Below are 20,547 nucleotides of genomic sequence, written 5' to 3' on the forward strand. Positions count from 1 at the left end.
AAGACAATCGGACTGTTCCCCAATCCATGGATGAACCACGAGGTACACTACCATGTGAAGGCTATGACCGCCACGTACAAGTCTAATGATCCTGGGCGGTACAAGTAAGCATGCTACAAGTCGGCCCGGAATATAAAGAAGGACAATAAAAGCTTCTTTAGATATGTCAAGGGAAAAAGAATAGCAGTCAAATGTGGGTCTCTTGAAGGCAGACACGGGTGAAATTATTATGGGGAACAAGGAAATGGCAGAAGAGTTGGACAGGTACTTTGGATCTGTATTCATTAAGGAAGACACAAACAATCTCTCAGAAGTACTGGAGGACAGAGTATCTAAGGGGGTAGAGGAACTGAAAGAAATTTTCATTAAGCGAGAAATAGTATTGGGTAGGCTAATGGGACTGAAGGATGATAAATCCCCTGGGCCTGATGGTCTGCATCCCAGGGTCCTCAGGGAGGTGGCTCACGAAATAGTGGACGCATTGGTGATCATTTTCCAATGTTCAATAGATTCAGGATCAGTTCCTGTGGATTGGAGGATAGCTAACGTTATCCCACTTTTCAAGAAAGGAGCGAGATAGAAAACGGGGAATTACAGACCAGTTAGCCTGACTTTGGTGGTGGGAAAGATGCTGGAGTCAATTATTAAAGAGGTAATAATGGGGCATTTGGATAGCAGTAAAAGGATTAGTCCAAGTCAGCATGGATTTATGAAAGGAAAATCATGCTTGAAGATTATTCTGGAATTGTTTGAGGATGTGACAAGTAAAATGGATGAAGGGGAGCCAGTGGATGTAGTGTATCTAGACTTTCAGAAAGCCTTTGACAAGGTCCCGCACAGGAGACTGGTGACTGAAATTAGAGCACATGGTATTGGGGGTAGGGTGTTGACTGGTTGACAGACAGGAAGCAAAGATTAGGAGTGAACGGGTCCTTTTCAGAATGGCAGGCAGTGGTGAGTGGAGTGCCGCAAGGCTCGGTGTTGGGGCCGTAACTGTTTACCATATATATTAATGATTTGGAAGAGGGAATTAGGAGCAACATTAGCAAGTTTGCGGATGAAACAAAGCTGGGTGGCAGTGTGAACTGTGAAGAGGATGTTAGGAGTTTGCAGGGTGACCTGGACAGGCTGAGTGAGTGGGCAGATACATGGCAGATGCAGTATAATATAGATACATGTGAGGTTATCAACTTTGGTGGCAAAAACAAGAGGGCAGATTATTATCTCAATGGGGTTAGGTTAGATAAGGGGGAGGTACAGCGAGACCTGGGTGTACTTGTACACCTGTCACTGAAAGTTGGCGTGCAGGTACAGCAGGCAGTGATGAAAGCTAATGGAATATTGGCCTTCATAACCAGAGGATTTCAGTATAGGAGTAGAGAGGTTCTTCTGCAGTAGTATAGGGCTCTGGTAAGACCACATCTGTAGTATTGCGTACAGTTTTGGTCTCCTAATTTGAGGAAGGACATCCTTGTGATTGAGGCAGTGCAGCGTAGATTCACAAGATTGATCCACAGGATGGCGGGACTGTCATATGAGGAAAGATTGAAAAGACTAGGCTTGTATTCACTGGAGTTCACCTTCCTGCTGTCACTGGACAGTCTATCAGACAGCAGAAAAGCCGAAACCGGGCGCATTCACCGGGCGGCTGGACTCGCTTGGAGGCTCCTTGGACGCGGAACTGCCCGATAGTTCATCGGATGTGGAATACTGGGATGGAGTTGCTGGAGACATTGGGCGTGGAGAGTAAGGGCCGGTAGGAAGGTGAACGTGTGTAATGCCTCCAGAGCCTCGAAGGTAGGCTGCAGGAGGTTGCCCCCGGGACATAAGATGTCCGGCGAGGAGATGAAAGGGATGACGGTCTGCGGGCCGAGCCGGTCGTGGCCGACGGAGTCGCTCCGGTAGAACGAGCACACGGGAATCCAGACGGTTAACTCAATGAAATGGCACCATGCATGATGGCACCGGCATTGTATGCAAAATGAATTTCACTATGTACTGATTATTTGCATTTGTGACAATAAATATTCATTGAACTGGTATCAAATAGGATTAGTGTAGATGGTGGATCAAAAAGCCCACTTTTGTCAATAGAACACATATGTAACCACAATGACAGAGAAACTATGACACATGCAAGTAGTCTGAATAACAAGAAAAACATTTGCTTTCTAAAGTTTGGCTGTAATTTTGCCAGATGTTGTTCTAATAATGAAAATTAATCAGCTTGAAATAACTTTCTTTCTGCACGTTAACCTACATTTAATGATGTATCTCTGAACATACAGTACCAACCACATGCATCAAATGTAACGTAACGCATTACACATACTTTCAAACCAACAATGATTAACACATCAACTTAACACAGAAGGAATTACAGTGATCTCTATCTCATGGTGTTCAATAGATACAAACTTTTCAAGAAGGAACTGCAGATGCTGGAAAATCGAAGGTAGACAAAATAGCTGGAGAAACTCAACGGGTGCATAGAAACATAGAAAATAGGTGCAGGCGTAGGCCATTCGGCCCTTCGAGCCTGCACCGCCATTCAATATGATCATGGCTGATCATCCAACACAGTATCCTGTACCTGCCTTCTCTCCATACCCCCTGATCCCTTTAGCCACAAGGGCCACATCTAACTCCCTCTTAAATATAGCCAATGAACTGGCCTCAACTACCTTCTGTGGCAGAGAATTCCAGAGATTCACCACTCTCTGTGTGAAAAATGTTTTTCTCATATTGGTACTAAAAGATTTCCCCCTTATCCTTAAATTTCCCCCTTATCCTTAAAATTTCCCCCTTATCCTTAACATTTCCCCCTTATTTCCTTCGCTCCATAGATGCTGCCGCACCCGCTGAGTTTCCCCAGCTATTTTGCCTACGTTCATTAGATACAAAGCTCTTTGAATTCCTTTTCACAGCTTCAGCTGCACTTTTACTGTTGAGTCGATTGAAAAGGGAGCTGCAGGCAATGATTTCCCCACTCAGTCTTTTCCTGATGCTGAATAGAAACTCAACTTCGAAAGTGAAACTAGCTTTTGCAAGAAATGTTGACAATGATATTGCAGTGTGCCTGTGGCAGAACTGCCTGGATCCAATACAAGCCCAGAGCAGGTTGGCAACAGAATCACTGCATTCGTCAGACCCGGCCTGATGGCGTGATCTTTTCTCTGCCTGTTTATCACGTCTGTCAGTTATCACCAGTCGCCTTCGACTCTTTGTTCCCAACGGAAAATAACGTTTATCTCTTTGCCATCAAATGAGAGAAGGGATATCACCCCAGGAGGCCACATGAATGACAAGGGTGCCAGGCAAAATATTTGTGAACATTACGATGTGATGCAAACAAATGTATGTACAGCCTCCGAGAATGTCGGTGGTATTTTCCCAGTTCTTGTTTTGTATATACTTTATTTTCTGAATAAAGTTCATTTTGAATTTTATTTATTTATTTATTTTTTTATTTATTTATTTTTTTTATTAGAAGTACGGTAAATTACAATAACACACAACACATATATCTTAATACATTTTTTGTACCGCTTCATTTTTTTTTTTTTTTAAAGCTTTAAGAAAAAGATAGAAGTAAGGAAAGTAAAGAAGGTGCGCAAGAGTTGTGAAGTGCAGAAGAGTGTTGGGAAAAGAAAGCCCCTTAGAAAAGAAGTTAGAGAAGGAAGTAAAGTAAGAAAGTAGACCCTAGAAAAGAAAGAAAAAGAAAGTAAGGACAATCGCTCTATTATAACATTAAACTCCGCAGAAAGACTACCAACCAAGTCTGTTTTTGTTGTTTTATCTCCCAATGCCAGGTCCTGATACCATTTATTTATTTATTTATTTTTTAAAATTACTATTGCACCTCATGCTTGTAATAGGTCCATAAACGTAGACCACGTCTTTTGGAATTGGTTTGCTTTATCTGCTAAGAGGAATCTCATCTCTTCCAGATGTAATGTTTCAAACATATTTGATATCCACATTTTTATTGTTGGTGTGGGCGCATTTTTCCAGAATTTAAGTATGAGCTTTTTTCCCATTATTAGCCCGTAATTGAGTAAATTCTTCTGATACACGTTTAATTCAGGGATACCTTCCGATATCCCAAAAATAATCCATTCTGGTTTTGGTACCAGTTTTATTTTAATTAATTTTGAAAAAATATCAAATATTCCATGCCAGAATTTTTGGATTTTTGTACAAAAAACAAAAGAATGCGCTATGGTAGCTTCTTGACACAGACATTTATCACAGATTGGTGAAACATTGGGAAAGATTTTATTTAATTTAGTTTTTGAATAGTATAGTCTATGTAATGTTTTGAATTGGATAAGCGTATGTCGTACATTGATCGAGCATTTATGCACCTGTAGTAAATGTTTATCCCAGCTCTCTTTTGAAATTTTTATAGCTAATTCTTGTTCCCAGTCTCTTCTAATTCCATCTGTTGTGGGTATTTCTATGTTTAAAATGATATTATATAAGTACGATATTAAGTTAGCTGATTCCGCCTTTGTCTTCATTGCTTCATCCAGTAAGTCGGAAGGCATATTATGAAAGTCTTTTGTGTATTTTTTCAAATAATCACAAATTTGAAGATATTTAAAATATTGGTTATTTTTCAAATTATATTTCAGTTGTAGTTGTTGAAATGATAGTAATTTTCCCACTTCATACAGATCTTCGAGCGTTTTGATTCCCATTCTTTCCCAATGTATAAATGATTTGTCTATGATTGATGGTTTAAACGATGGGTTATTGGCTATTGGTATTGAGAGAGATAGGTTTCTTAATTTTAGATTCTGTTTTATTTGTTTCCATGTTCTAATTGTGCTATGTATAATTGGGTTTTTATTATAATTTTTATTATTCAGCTTTATTGGTGAGAGGATAATCGCTCCTATATTACTCGGGGAGCAATCCCCTTTTTCCATTACAATCCAGTCCGCCTGCTGGGCAGAATTGTCCAGCAGGTGAATCATATTTTTAATATTTACTGCCCAATTATAATACATAAAGTTAGGGAGCGCTAGACCCCCCCACTCTTTTCGTTTATTAAGGTGTGTTCTTTGTATTCTATGGGGTTTATAATCCCATATGAAATTTGTAATGTCTGAGTCCAATTTTTTGAAAAACTTTTTTGGGAGATATATAGGTATTGATTGAAATAGGTATAGAATTTGTGGTAAGAAAATCATTTTTATAGCGTTTATTCTGCCTATTAAGGACATCGGAAGTGTTTTCCAGAATTTAATCAAATTATTTAATTTCTTAAGTAGGGGATTATAATTGGCTTTAAACATATCCTGGTAATTTCTAGTAATTTCAATTCCCAAATATTTGAATTTTTCTGTAGCTATTTTAAAGGGGAATTTCCTGAGATGTGTTGAGTCTTTTGGTTTTATCGACATAATTTCACTTTTGTTCCAATTTATTCTATATCCTGAAAAGGATCCAAAATCCTCAATTAAATTTAATATATTCGGTATACTAATTTGTGGTTTTGTGATGTACAGTAGTACATCATCGGCATATAGGGATATTTTGTTATTTGAATATTTTGTATTATAACCGTAAATATCCAGGTGTGTTCTTATTTTTTCAGCAAGGGGTTCAATTACCAAAGCAAATAACAGCGGAGATAATGAACAACCTTGTCTATTGCCCCTTGATAGTTCAAATTTCGAGGATAATATATTATTAGTTAGTATTCTAGCCGTAGGTTTGTTATATAATAGTTTTATCCATGCAATGAAGTTCTCTCCCAATTGGAATTTTTGCAATACTTTAATCATATAATCCCATTCTACTTGATCAAACGCTTTTTCTGCATCCAGTGAGATGATAGCTAACTCTTGGTCGTGAGATTTATGTGAGTGCATTATGTTAAGCAAACGTCTCAAGTTATTGAATGAATGTCTCTTAGGTATAAATCCTGTTTGATCCTCATTTATTAATCTACTAACATACCTGCTTAGTCTACTGGCTAGTGTTTTCGCTATTATTTTTTGATCCGTATTTAACAAAGCAATAGCTCTATATGAACCTGGTTCTTCTATATTTTTATCTTTTTTAAGTATTAATATGATCGTTGATTCTGCTAGTGTTTCAGGTAAGCTTTGCTCCTCAAAAGCATATGTATACATTTTCTGTAATCGTGGAGTAACTATGTCATAAAAAGATTTATAAAATTCATTACTGAATCCATCTGGTCCTGGTGTTTTTCCATTCTTTAGTGTTTTTATTGTGTCTTCTATCTCCTTAGAAGTAATTTGTGCTCCCAGTTCCTCTTGTTCCCTCAGTTCTAATTGTGGTAGGTTACAGTTATCTAGAAATTCTGAAATTTTATTATTGTCTATTAACGTTTTAGATGTGTATAGATTCTGGTAAAATTGAGCAAATCTTTTATTGATATCCTTGGGTAATGTTAATAATTCCCCTCTATCTGATTTAATCTTTAATATTGCATTCTCTTTTTCCCGTTTTTTCAGTTGGCGTGCTAAAAGTTTGTGGGGTTTATCCCCGAATTCGAAGTGTTCTTGTTTTGTGATTTGAAATAATGTTATAACTTTCTCTGACAGTAATTTATTTAGCTTGAATTTCAATAATAGGATTTTATTATGTTTATCCATAGTTGGATCTTTAGCATTATCTGTATCTAATTGTTTTATTTGTTCTTCTAAATGTCTTTGTTCATTCTTATTCTTTTTATTTTGATAAGCTTGAAATGAAATAATGACTCCTCTAATAAATGCTTTGAAGGATTCCCATAATAGCGTGGGGGATATATCTGGTGTATCATTTATCTCAAAAAATAGGTCCATCTGTTTTTTTAGATATATACTCCCTTGTGGGTCTTTTAAAATTTGCGAGTTAAACCTCCAGAACGATTTATTCATAGACATTCCTTCTAGTTTTAAAACAAAAGTTAACGGGGAGTGGTCTGAGATCGCATTAGTGTGGTATTTAGGGTTCATAGTGTGCGGAATTAATTTTGTATCCACAAGAAAATAGTCTATCCGTGAGTATGTTTTATGCACCGTTGAATAAAACGAATAATCCCTTCCCGTCGGGTTTGCAATCCTCCACACATCTACTATATTTGTGTTTTCCATATATGTATGTAAAAGTTCACTGGTTTTAGATTTCCTATTACCTTTTTGTTTTTGCATCGATTTATCTAGATAAGGGTCTAAAACACAGTTAAAGTCTCCTCCAATTATGACATTTTGATAATTACATTCTGCAATTATATTCAGAATTTTATTAAAAAATTGAGGATTATCAAAATTGGGCGCATATATGTTTACCAACGTAATTGGCGTATTATTGATCTCTCCTGCTACTATAAGGTATCTCCCTTCCTTATCTGAAATAATATTCTTTGATTTAAATGGAATTCCTTTACGAATAATGATAGCGGTACCTCTAGATTTGGAAGTAAATGAAGAGTGAAATGTTTGGCCTATCCAGTTCGCCCTCAGTCTCGTCTGATCTTGATGTTTAAGATGCGTTTCCTGTAGAAACGAAATATCCGTGTTGTATGATTTCAACTGAGCTAGTATCTTGCCCCTTTTAATAGGTTCATTAATACCCCTTATATTCCAACTGCATAGCGTGATTCCTCCCATTTTCTTTTGATTGTCGTCATACATTTCTACCTATTTTGATGACCTTATTTATTATGGTGCATTCATACCTCAGGACTCTGGTTATTTTGGGAGCATTTATAATATAGACTTCCTTGGTAGTTCCCCTCTGCGATTGTCCTTGAAAAGAAAACACATAGATGTGACATATTGTGATAATAAAAAAAAAAAGTATATCAAATAAATTTACGGTGTCTGAGTTTCGGACACCGTAGTGAGTGACCCACTCGTCTGTGGGGTACGACATCTATATCGCTTCCGGCGTAGATGTTAAAAAGTTAGCCCCGCTGCCTTTATTACCCAAACCCTAGGGGGTCGGTACCGTTTCCAAATAAGTTCTATTTCACCCAGTTGCAGTATATATATATATATGTTTCATTCCAACTTATCAAATCTAATCATGTATTAAGTTACATATATTCCTCACTCTTTATCTCTTAACTATTTGTAAATGGTTTTAGTATTGTTAAAAGTGAGTTGTTCGCTGAAAGGGTTAACCGAAGTCAGGCTCCTGGAACTGTGCCAGGTGCCCGAGTCTCCTCCCCTCCCCACTCGAGCTGCGGAACATATGTGATTACGGTTGTCTGCGTTATAAAGCAGGCAACACATTTTTATCAGTTTCAGTTGCTATTTCTATATTAGTATTGTTAGTTATTAATTATTATTAATTCTCAATATTTTGTAAAACTATATAAGCCATGTGATGTTTTTCGCTCTCAGCTCAGCAGATTCACTCCCATGTTATCAGTCTTTCCTCGTTTGAGCACAGAATGTCCTTGAGTTAGATTCCGCAATGTTCAAGGCGAGATAATAATGTCTAGACACGTCTCTTGGAAAATCTGTTGCGTGTAGTAATTTTTAAAGATTGGTGTTGTTCGCTTATTTCACTTTTCTTGTGATATTCTTGTTGGGGGGATAAGCAAATTAATTTGTTCATGACGTCTTGGTGATCAATCTTCAGTTGTTGCTGCCTTGGCCACGATTTCTTGAGCGTATTTAAGAGATTCCACCGAGTTAATAAATGTTTTTGAGATTCCCCTGAAAGTAATACGCATTCTGGCCGGATAATACACTCCACATCTGACACCCTTGACCTCGTAAAGAGCTTCTCTGGTCTGTGAGAACTTTCTTCTCTTCAGAACAATCTCGTGAGGGTAGTCCCGTAGGAGTTTAATAGAATCATTTCTATACATCATGTTCTCTCCGTATTTGATCTTTTTCATCAGCGCTTCCATTGTTGGGATATCCCGAAGTTTGATTATGATCTGTCTTGGGTAGGCATGTTCTCCTTGAGATCTTGGTTTAACTCTGGGTAGTCGATGTGCTTCTTCAATTACAGGTGCCTCAGATAGATTGAGCACGTGTTTAATTAGGTTGGCAGTGTACCCACGAGCATTGTCCCCCTCAGCTCCCTCTTTTACTCCACGTATTCGTATATATTGACGTCTTGAGCGAGCTTCTAGGTCAACATATTTATCAGAAACCTTTGTAAGTTGGCTCTTGAGGCTGTCTATTTCTGACTTCATCGTCTGCATCTCTCCAGCCATCTCTTCCACAACAGCTTTTATATCTTTCACTGCAGTTACATTTGCAGAAACAGTTTCATGCACAGCCTCAAACATCTTTGTGGACTCTTCTGCCACCTTATTAATTTTCTCCGTTAATTCTTCTTGCACATCATCAACTTTTTTTTGCAGAGCCCCAATGCACTCAAGTATTTTTTCATTACCGGCATTAATAAATGCATGCATGTTTTCCATCAAATTTAAGTTTCCAGCTTTCAACTCATTTTTCAAATCTCTTACCGAGTTCTTTAACTCCTCCATTTCGGTTTTCTCTTTTGTGGTCATCTCAGTCTTAGATCGTGTAGCCATTCCAGAGTCCACTCCAGAGGTCAGTTTTGCAGTTTCTTGGTGTTCCTGAGTCTTCAGCAGGTGTTTTGTAGCTTTCCTCTGTGGGCTCTGACCTGGAGATGTTTTTTTCATTTAAAATGCCTTTCCCTCCGTTTAATTCACGGCGCTTACTGATGACGTCATCAGCACCGCGACATGAGACTCCGGTAAGTTTTTAAAAACGGTCCCGACCTCCTGACCCGATTTTAACGCGAAAAATCGCGATTTTTTCAGCGGAGCTAGAAAGTTTGCGACTGCTAACAAAGCATGTCGCCACCGGAAGATTTGGTAACCTGTTTCCATAACTTGTTTCTCTCCCTCTGGGTTTCTTTCAGGTAGGTAGCTTTGGCCTCATCTGCATCTTCTAGATACTTTAGCCTGACTCTGCCACCTTGTGGTTCTGCCGACTCACGTGCTCCATCTTGCTCCATGGATTTAAACAAGTCTTGGCAGATTGTCAAATCTTTAAATTTGACGAACAAGGACTTCTTCAATTTGCTTTAGTCTTATTGATAAACATTAAGCAGAATGTTCGAAAACATTAGATAAGAAACTATAACAAACTGGACTTTCAGACAACATTCAAAATATTTTTGAAGTTACTGATGACTTCAGTTTCAAAAGAATGTGTCTTATGTTGACTTCAAAACAGAATCAGGTGAATTTAATATGGGGAACAAGAATATGGCAGACGAGTTGAACCGGTACTTTGGTTCTGTCTTCACTAAGGAAGACACAAAAAATCTCCCAGATGCAATAGGGGACAGAGGATTTAGTGTGACGGAGGAACTGAAGGAAATTCACATTAGTCAGGAAATGGTGTTGGGTAGACTGATGGGACTGAAGGCTGATAATTCCCCAGGGCTTGATGGTCTGCATCCCAGGGTACTCAAGGAGGTGGCTCTAGAAATTGTGGACGCATTGGTGATCATTTCCCAATGATAAATAGATTCTGGAACAGTTCCTGGGGATTGAAGGGTAGCTAATGTTATCCCACTTTTTAAGAAAGGCAGGAAAGAGAAAACGGGGAATTTTACTTCGGAGTGACGTGAGTGACTATGTGAAGAGCCCGCTCAGCACGCATGCGCGTCATTGCGTTTTCGCAGGCAACAGCGACGCAGCGGGAGTAGGTAGCTCCCGCTACAAGCCTGAAGGAAAGGTCCGTTAGGTAAGTATTTACCTTCAGTTTAAACTAGCGACATTGCGTTTGTTTTTGCTCCAGGGGGGAGCAAAGCAGCAGAGGGAAGCGGCCCCCGTTCGACTCCAGGGAAGGAGCCGACAGTGGATGGGGGAGAGGCGGCAACGGGACCGCACACGCTGCGGTCCACAGACACGGGTGCTGCGCTGATGCCCAGTCCGCTAAAACAGCTGTCTGACCAACAGCAGCGGACTGGTGGGAAATTTAAAAACCGGCCGGCACCCCTGCAGACTCCCGACAAGGAGACTCGCCGCCCGAGAACCGCTGAAATGCTGCCCGAAAACGGCAGACAGCCTCTAACAGCAAGGTCAGGACCAACCTCAGGCTGGAGACAGACACGGAAGATGGAATCAACACTTCAAACAAGAAACAAGAGTGTCTATTTCTCCAAGCCAGAGGAAGGTCATGGAGCTAAAAACTCCAGCGAGACTTGCCTCAGGAGCAGGGGTAAGTCCGCCAAGGGAGCTTAACATTCCCACTCCAGTGCTTCCACACTGGCCATCTCCCTTGTCGAGGGATCGATGGGGACCAGAACTGGGCAGGTCAAGAAGAGGGGTCACTGGCTGAAGAGGAGTATCCTGAGGTACAGGATCAGGAAGAGCTGCTGGGTGTGGCCGCTATGTGGCTCCATCACTAGCGAGATGGCTTTTCAGTCTCAACTGGCGGCCAGCTTACTACCTGTTCTTCTCAAAAAACCTCCCCAAGACAGGTAGTCATGAGGTGTTGGATTTCATCACGCCTCCCCTAAATTGCATTTACTCAAAGTGCCCACCGTTATTGGGGGGTACATTGAGCATAGCTTTTAAAAACCCAAATATCTCAAAATGAATTTGATATCCCTGACGTTGGCTATCATTTTCGCATGCTCATCCCAGAGGGACAGGGTAGTATGGCAAAACACCTGACCCTACTGCTCACAATGCTCCGCAACTTCTCAGGAAGTCATAAAACCTGCCCTCAACTTAAGAAATTTACAGGACTGTGAGAACGCCGACCTCACAACCACAGATCCTGCTATCTGGCTAAGTTACCAAACTAAGCCTAAAAAACTGGACGAAATATCCAAAATATTCGGCTCAAGAGGGCAGGGTCTGGAATGAGCACCACACTAAACCAGTCAGCAGTACCTCTAACGCGAGCTCGGGGCCTGCATGCCAATCCCGTAAGCCTTTCAGGCCAGGGCCCAGAGCAGACCCCATGGAAAATGCGCCACCCCCCAACAAACAACATCCCTACAGACAAGGAACCAGAAACCGAAGAAACAACAGTGAAGACAGATAAGTATGGTTCCTACCATCACATAAAGGTGAAGGGTTTGTACTAACAGAGGGGAGGGAATCACACCTGGTTGGGAAGCTATCACTCTTAAATAGAATTAATATCATGCCACCAGTACAGCATGGGGTTTACCCTCCCTCTAATAAACATGAGGGTCTAGCTTCTGGGGAAATATACCAGGGGTCATAAGAAATCCCATATAGCCTTGGGTACCCTAATAACCACAGATGGTGAATGTCGCACCATCATTGATTAAAACAACATGAAATATTCATCAGGTATACCCACTTATGGAATCTGTAACTGCTACCATGGAGGAGGAGGAGCGGCCAGCTGCGGGCGGCGGCGCTGACTTTACATCGGGAGCCTGGGATCTCTAGATGAGATCGCCAGTTGTGGAGCTCCAACCGGCGCGGCCTTGTTGGCTTCGGAAGCCGCGGCCTCCAGTGCGGAAGCGGCCGTTCCAGGGTTCCCAAGCCGCTGGGAGGACACTCCCGACGCCAGAGCAACATCACCCAGCGAGAACAGCCTGGAACATCGGGCCTCCGTAGAGGCAACTGTGGAGGCCTCAATGGGCCCGACTATGGGTGAACTGGGGTTGGGGACTGGACATTGTGCCTTCCCTCATGGTGGGAGCCATTGTGGGGGGATGTTCTATGTGTTTAAGACTCTTATTGGTGTTATGTCTGTATTTTTTTGTGTGCTGCAAAATAGCAAAAAGCATTTCACTTCACTACACCTGGGTGTATGTGAATGTGACTAATAAAATACCTTTGATACCTTTGACCTTTGATTCCTAGGATACTTTATGGTAAACATCGACTTTAAAGATGCATACTATTCAGTAGCCCTTCATAAGGCTTCGGGTATACCACAATTTACTTGGATGGGGTAACCATGGCAAGCATTGCCATTTTTCATTCACTGCACATCTCACATATGTATGTGACTAGACTTGGCTAATATGAGCTGAAGCTATCCAGAATCAAAACAGCCCTGACACTTTAAGGAACATTACGTCATGGCATGTCTATATATTCACGACAGACTATCCTTGGATGTAGCTAGCAGCAGCATTAGCTACTAACTTATTTAGCCTGGGCTCTGTCATATATCCAGATATCTACGTTGACCCCATCCACAACATTGTCTATCTGGAATTCATTAATACTATCAGTTATGGCACATCAACCACTTACGTCTACGTGATAAGAGTATTGGGTTGGTAGCAACTTTACTAGCTACTGAACATTGTACCTTTCCAGTGAGCTAGATACTAGTGTTCAACTATATTCCATACCTAGAATATGGTGGCAAATGGGCTATCTGGAGTTATCATCACTTAGACACTGGGCATTAATCTAGGTAGTAATTTTGAGTATGTTCTATTGAGTATATTCATCAGACTGGCTGTAAGGCCACAAATGGACCTGACCTCTGGGTTTTTCATAGGAAGAGAACTTAACATTTCTGATGCCTTCCCCACAGTGGAGATTGATTCTGCTGTGGGGGGACGTATGTGTCAAACTCTATACATGTGTTATGTCCATTTTTTCTTGTTTGTTAACCTTTTTCTAAGGTATGCAAACATCCAAAGTTGTTTTGTGGCCAGTGTCATTATGGAATTCATTTGTAAATGCAATTGTGTAGCAGCCTCAAGCTCTTCAGAGAAGGAGGATTGTATTTGTATCCTTTCCACCTTTTTCTTGAGTAACATTCTTGTGTGTCCTGATATAGATACTGAGCTTGCTAGCACTTGGTGCCAATGCGAGTTGACTTTAAACGTGCTATATAATAAAATTACTTACCATTAGTGAAGCATATTGCTCAGTAGTGCACCGTTTTGCATGTTCGTTTATAAACTAACAACATCACAGTGGTGACATATACCAAACCACTTGGGCAGAATAAAATCAATATCATGTGACAATTTATTTAACAATTGGTAACCGTATGTCGTCAAACATGTTTGACCATCAGTAACTTACCTATCAGGTGAGCTAAATACTGTAAACAAACATTTAAACCAAAGTATTTGCTGAGATTACAAAGCAATATGGTCACCAGATATCGACTTCCTTATATTCCAATTAAAGCGCCACGTACCAATGTTTGTCGCATGAAACCAAACTCAAGGCAGCGGCTATGGATACATGCCCATGTATTGAGGGGGGGGGGGGAATCTAATCTCTATGTTCTCCCCTTCTTCTACCTCATCAATAGGTACTAGGGCCTCATCAGTCGGGTACTACGCAAAATACAGTGGACTAAACCCACAGTCATGGTTCCCAGTGGTCCTCGACATGGCCATTAAAAGACCACTGCTGGGCCTGGATTGCAGAATTGGGAAGACCACTGCTGGGCCTGGATCAGACAGCACTATCAACATGATGACAGCATTCCGTCGCATGTTCACTAGGGAACATACCTGACGAACATCAAGAAGTGGGAAGAAACTGCTCAAACGCAGGAACTACACATTCAACTACAACAAAAACCTGTACTGGAGTTCTGGCAGGACTTCACCACAATAAAGGATTTAGCCAGAAGTGCTCTGTCAGCCTACTTAACTCGGGCACCAGGACAACAGGCCATAGGGTAACTCCCGCTGGTGATCAAATTCAGGAGAGGTTAATCCCCGAGACCCAGGTACACCCAAATCTGGGATGTCAGTGTGGACCTGACGTACTTTAGGGGATGGTCACCAGCCAGGTCCCTCAACCTGGAACAGCCCACCCTGAAGGGACATGCTGATGGCCTTGTCTCAGCACAAAGAGTCCAGTTCCTCCATCCACTACGATTGGACAATATGGTCCACTACACCACGTTACATTACTATTAGGGACTGGGCAAACAGAGCAGACCAGGAACATCAGGTCTAGTCATGGAATTCCGGGCATACCCACCTGAACCACGGTTATGTGTCATGACCCACTTATTGAACTACATCGACACAATAAGTAATCCTCGAGGGAGAGAAAAAGCCTTATGGGTCAGCCACAAGAAACGTTATGGTCAGGTGACGAGCCAAACTATCTCAAGTGGCTCAAGCAGGTACTGGGAGTTGCTGGAGTACATATTAACGTGTATAAATCTTACTCCACCAGGACAGCATCCACATCAGTGACTAAGAGGATGGACGTGCCAATGGACCACATCCTGGCTACAGCGGGGTGGTCTAGGGAGTATACGTTCCAAACTTTTATAACAAACCACTGACAGAACCTGTATCGTTTGCAGAAAAAGAATTTGCAAAAAATAATATAATTTAAGCCCGGGGGAGTATTTGGTCTTGTTGTTGTTAATAACACCATTATTGTTTTACAAACAGATTCATGGTTGAATACGATAACATACTTCCTCCCTCGAAAGACTTCGGCAGCGAGTGAAGTATGATCTGTTACACGGTTTGAAATCACAGAGCTTTAAAGACTTCACGTAGTCACTCACGTGACTCCGAAGTAAAATAGTAAGATTAAACGAGAACTTACCAGTTTGAAGTTTGATCTGTATTTTATGAGGAGTTACGATAAGGGATTACGTGCCCTCCGCTCCCACCCTCAATAATATGGGTCAAACTGATAACTGAGGTCTCCTTTTCTTTACTATGTTTATTTCACTAACTGTGTCTGTCTGTGATTCCACACCGCTACTTTGAAGTATGTCGCGCATGCGTGCTGAGCGGGCTCTTCACGTAATCCCTCATCGTAACTCCTCATAAAATACAGATCAAACTTCAAACTGGTAAGTTCTCGTTTAATCTTACTATTTTCTGTCACTGCGTTTGGAAGAGAGAAGTAAATGAATAACGAGCCCCTCAAAAGTTTCTGCAGATCAGTCCCACAGTTTCAGTCACAGTTCAGCCCCTTGCAGTGAGCTCACGCTAATCCTAAACATCTGAGACTGGAATATAGTCCTCTTCTGTTTGAAGAATGGATTCAACTTTAGCATTTTAAATAGTTTCATATTTTTTGTGTTGATATGCAATTCCAAATAATTATCTCATGACTTCCTCAATATCACATGTAACATTCCGAGCATTCACATCACACGACATTCATCTGACAGAATTCCTCACCTCTTTATTCACTTGTCAACATTCACATTGAAGTGTACATCATTCGCAGCACAAGAGACTTTATTCACAATGTGTCTTCAGTCAAAATGTATAGGAAGGAGGAACTGCAGATGCTGGTTTACACCGAAGACAGACCCAAAAAGCTGGAGGAACTCAGCGGGACAGGCAGGATGTGTGAAGCCTGTTCATTAGCTCACTGCTGGGAAACTCATGGGCTACTAAACTTTACAGTGTTGTTACCTCAATGAAAACATACATTGCGTGCTGCACACCAGTCAGATCAATACTCAATAACTGGAGGATGGAGGAGCTTGGGGCAGTCAATGGAAGTGTCTTACAAGCAGTCAGTTTGAAGAGGTGCTGAAGATATAATCGTGTATGAAGGTAGACAAATCTCCAAGGCCTGATCAGATATATCCAAGGACATTGTGGGAAACCAGAGATGAAATTGCGAGAGCCCTGGTTGAAATTTACGAGTAGTCTTCAAATGCAGGAGAGGTGCCGGAAGACTGGAGGGTGGCAAATGTTGTGCCTCTATTCAAGAAAGGTTGCAAGGAAAATGCTGGGAACTTTAGGCCAGTGAGCTTAACATCTGTAGTTGGAAAGTTACCAGAGATGATTCTGAGGGGTAGGATATGCAGGCATTTAGACAGACAAGGGCTGATTAGGGATAGATTGGGCAGATGCACAGTCTCTTGCCCAGAATAAGTGAATCGAGGACCAGAGGACATAGTTTTAAGCTGAAGGGGAAAAGATTTAGTGGGAATCTAGGGGGTAATCTTTTCACACATAGGGTGGTGGGTTTATGGAACAAGCTGCCAGAGGAGGTATTTGAAGCTGGGACTAACCCAACATTTGTGAAACAGTTAGACGGGTATATGGACAGGGCAGGTTTGGAGGGATATGGACCAAACACAGGCAGGTAGGACAAGTGTAGCTAGGACATGTTGGCCAGTGTGGGAGAGTTGGACCAAAGAGCCTGTTTCCACACTGTATCACTCTATGACTCTAGGCAACTTTCTGGTGCGTATTCCAGAGGGAGAGCAGAATAAGATTTGAAGAGCGAATATCTTGAGGACTATGACTATCTACTCTTCCCCGTGCTTTTCAGATTTGAAAAAGCTGAAATTACTCACTTCAACATTATAGATAAGTCAGATGTTTCTCTGCAACGGAAAGCAGAGGGTGATGGTCGAAGTTTGTTTTTTGGATTGGAGGTCTGTGACCAGTGGTGTGGCTCAGTGTTCGTTGCTGGGCCCATCAAGCTTCCAACCTCATCGTTCCCCAGCCCTGCACGGCCCGTTTTTACCTTCTCCCCAAAATCCACAAACCCGGCTCTCCCGGCAGACCCATTGTCTCTGCTTGTTCGTGCCCCACCGAACTCATCTCCACATACCTTGACTCCATACTATCCCCCTTGGTCAAATCCCTTCCCACCTATGTTCTAGACACCTCAGACACTCTCCGCCGCCTCTGCGCATTCCACTCTCTAGGCCCTCACCCCCTCATCTTCACCATGGACGTCCAGTCACTCTACACTTCCATCCCCCACCAGGATGGCCTCAAAGCCCTCCGGTTCTTCCTCGACCAGAGGAGCAACCTATACCTAGCCACTGACACTCTCCTCCGCCTAGCGGAGTTGGTCCTCACCCTCAACAACTTTACGTTTGACTCCTCCCTGTAATGGGTATAGCTTGGACCCAATAGCAGCACAGAATCAGGCAGGTATAATTAGTAATGAACTTTATTACGATACTGTAACACAGAGTAGTAACACAGGAATGGGTATACCGTACTCACACAGAGGCTCAGGATTGAGCGAGGGTTCCGAAGAGGGGCAGGCAGGAGACGTAGTCGGGGTAGCGGAAGGTCCGGTAACCAGGAGATCCAACACACGATGCAAACAAACCAGCGAGGGACAAACGAAAGGAGAGTCGAAGCCAGGCAGGAAGTCGAGGAGCCGTTGCAGGGATACACCAAACAGCCCAGGAGAGAGGCAGACAGAAACCAGGAGGTACGGGACGAAGGCCGTGGTCGGGGACAGAAGGCTGAGGTGATATCCGGGAAGACGACAGGACGGAATGGTCAGGGGCAGGCAGGTTCGAATCCGTGTAGGCAGTCGGGAAATCGCTGGAGAGTCTTGCATGAATGCTGAGAACAATCTGGCACTGTGTGAACGGTGAGGAGAGTCTATATACCGGGTTAATAGGTGATCAGAGGCAACTGAGTGCAACAGGTGAGGAGAGTTGGGCTGATGAGAGGGGAGTGGCAGGCGAGGAGAAGGAGGGACCGGTGGAAAAGTACTAGGAGGTGAAGTGGATGAGAATGAGGAGAGGGCAGACTGTGACACTCCCATTTCCTCCAAACACAAGGCGTAGCTATGGGCACACGCATGGGCCCCAGCTACGCCTGCCTCTTTGTCGGGTACGTCGAACAATCCTTGTTCAATACGTACCAGGGCCCCATCCCCGACCTCTACCTCCGTTACATTGACGACTGCTTTGGGACCACCTCCTGCACCCACACACAACTGACTGACTTCATCCACTTCACCACCAACTTCCATCCGGCACTCCAATACACCTGGACCATTTCCGACACTTCCCTACCATTCCTTGACCTCACCATCTCCATCGCAGGGGACAGACTTCTGACCGACATACACTACAAACCCACTGACTCACATGGCTATCTGGACTACACGTCTTCCCACCCTGCCCCCTGTAAGGACTCCAACCCCTACTCCCAATTCCTCCGCCTATGCCGCATTTGTTCCCAGGATGAGACGTTCCACACCAGGGCATCAGAAATGTCCTCGCTCTTCAGGGAACGGGGATTCCCCTCCTCCACCATAGATGAGGCTCGCACCAGGGTCTCTTCCATACCCCGCAACACTGCTCTCTCTCCCCATCCCCGCACTCGCAACAAGGGCAGAGTCCCCCTAGTCCTCACCTTTCACCCCACCAGCCGGCAAATACAACAAATAATCCTCCGCCATTTCCGCCACCTCCAACGTGACCCCACCACTCGCCACATCTTCCCATCTCCCCCCATGTCTGCCTTCCGCAAAGACCGCTCCCTCCGCAACTCCCTTGTCAATTCTTCCCTTCCCTCCCGTACCACCCCCTCCCTGGGCACTTTCCGTTGCAACCGCAAGAAATGCAACACCTGTCCCTTCACCTCCTCCCTCGACTCCATTCAAGGACCCAAGCAGTCGTTCCAGGTGCGACAAAGGTTCACCTGTATCTCTTCCAACCTCATCTACTGCATCCGCTGCTCTAGATGTCAGCTGATTTACATCGGTGAGACTAAGCGGAGGTTGGGCGATCGTTTCGCCGAACACCTCCGTTCAGTCCGCAATAACCTACCTGAACTCCCGGTGGCTCAGCACTTCAACTCCCCCACCCATTCCCAATCCGACCTCTCTGTCCTGGGTCTCCTCCATTGCCAGAGTGAGCAACACCGGAAATTGGAGGAACAGCACCTCATATTCCGCCTGGGTAGTTTGCGCCCGGATGGCATGAACATTGAATTCTCCCAATTTTGCTGGCCCTTGCTGTCTCCTCCCCTTCCTTAACCCTCGAGCTGTCTCTTCCCATCCCCGCGCCCTCGGGCTCCTCCTCCTCCCTTTTTCCTTCCTTCTCCCCCCCACCCCCCATCAGTCTGAAGAAGGGTTTCGGCCCGAAACGTCACCTATTTCCATCGCTCCATAGATGCTGCTGCACCCGCTGAGTTTCTCCAGCATTTTTGTGTACCTTCGATCTTCCAGCATCTGCAGTTCCTTCTTGAACACTTCATCAATATCAATGTTTTGGATGACAACATACCAGGCATGATTTGTAAGTTTACAGATGACACAAAAGTGGGTGATATTGTAGATAGTAAAGATCAAAAATGGTAGCAAGATCTTGATCAGTTGGGCAGGTGGGTGAGAAATGGTTAATGGCATTTACTACAAATGAGTGTGAGGTGTTGCGTTTTGGGAAATGTGGATAATATAAACAGGTATTAGATATAGCTCTGAGGGCTAACGGAATCAAGGGATATTGGGAGAAAGCAGGGACGAGGTACTGATTCTGGATGATCGGCCATGATCATATTGAATGGTAGTGCTGGCTCGAAGGGCCGATTGGCCTATTCCTGGACCTATTTTCTATGTTTCTGTGGTTTCCTTCCACATTCTTTGGAATAGGATCTACCAGCATTTGAATAGGCACGGATTGATTAAGGATAATCAGTATGACTTTGTTTAAATTTTTTTTTGGTTTTAGTTGAGAGATGCATTTGTGTGGAAAATCATATCGCACAATCTGATAGAAGTTTTTGAAGATGTCACTAAAAGAATTCAGAAGTCTTGAGTCTGAAGAAGGGTTTTGACCCAAGATGTCACCGATTCATGTTCTCCAGGGATACTTCCCGACCCGCTTAATTACTCAGCATTTTACATCTTTA

General features: G+C 42.9%; 1 protein-coding gene across 1 annotated transcript in view; it reads right to left on the reverse strand.

Moving 5' to 3' along the window:
• Nucleotides 1-20,547, reverse strand: part of LOC116981031 (interferon-induced protein with tetratricopeptide repeats 1-like) — a 32,229-nt gene that overhangs the window by 5,820 nt on the left and 5,862 nt on the right. The window contains exon 3 of the mRNA XM_033033651.1: nt 19,336-19,341. The gene's annotated coding sequence lies outside the window, so the exon portion shown is untranslated. The remainder of the gene's footprint in view (nt 1-19,335; nt 19,342-20,547) is intronic.

This window comes from Amblyraja radiata, chromosome 15 (assembly GCF_010909765.2).
Source record: "Amblyraja radiata isolate CabotCenter1 chromosome 15, sAmbRad1.1.pri, whole genome shotgun sequence".
NCBI lineage: Eukaryota > Metazoa > Chordata > Chondrichthyes > Rajiformes > Rajidae > Amblyraja > Amblyraja radiata.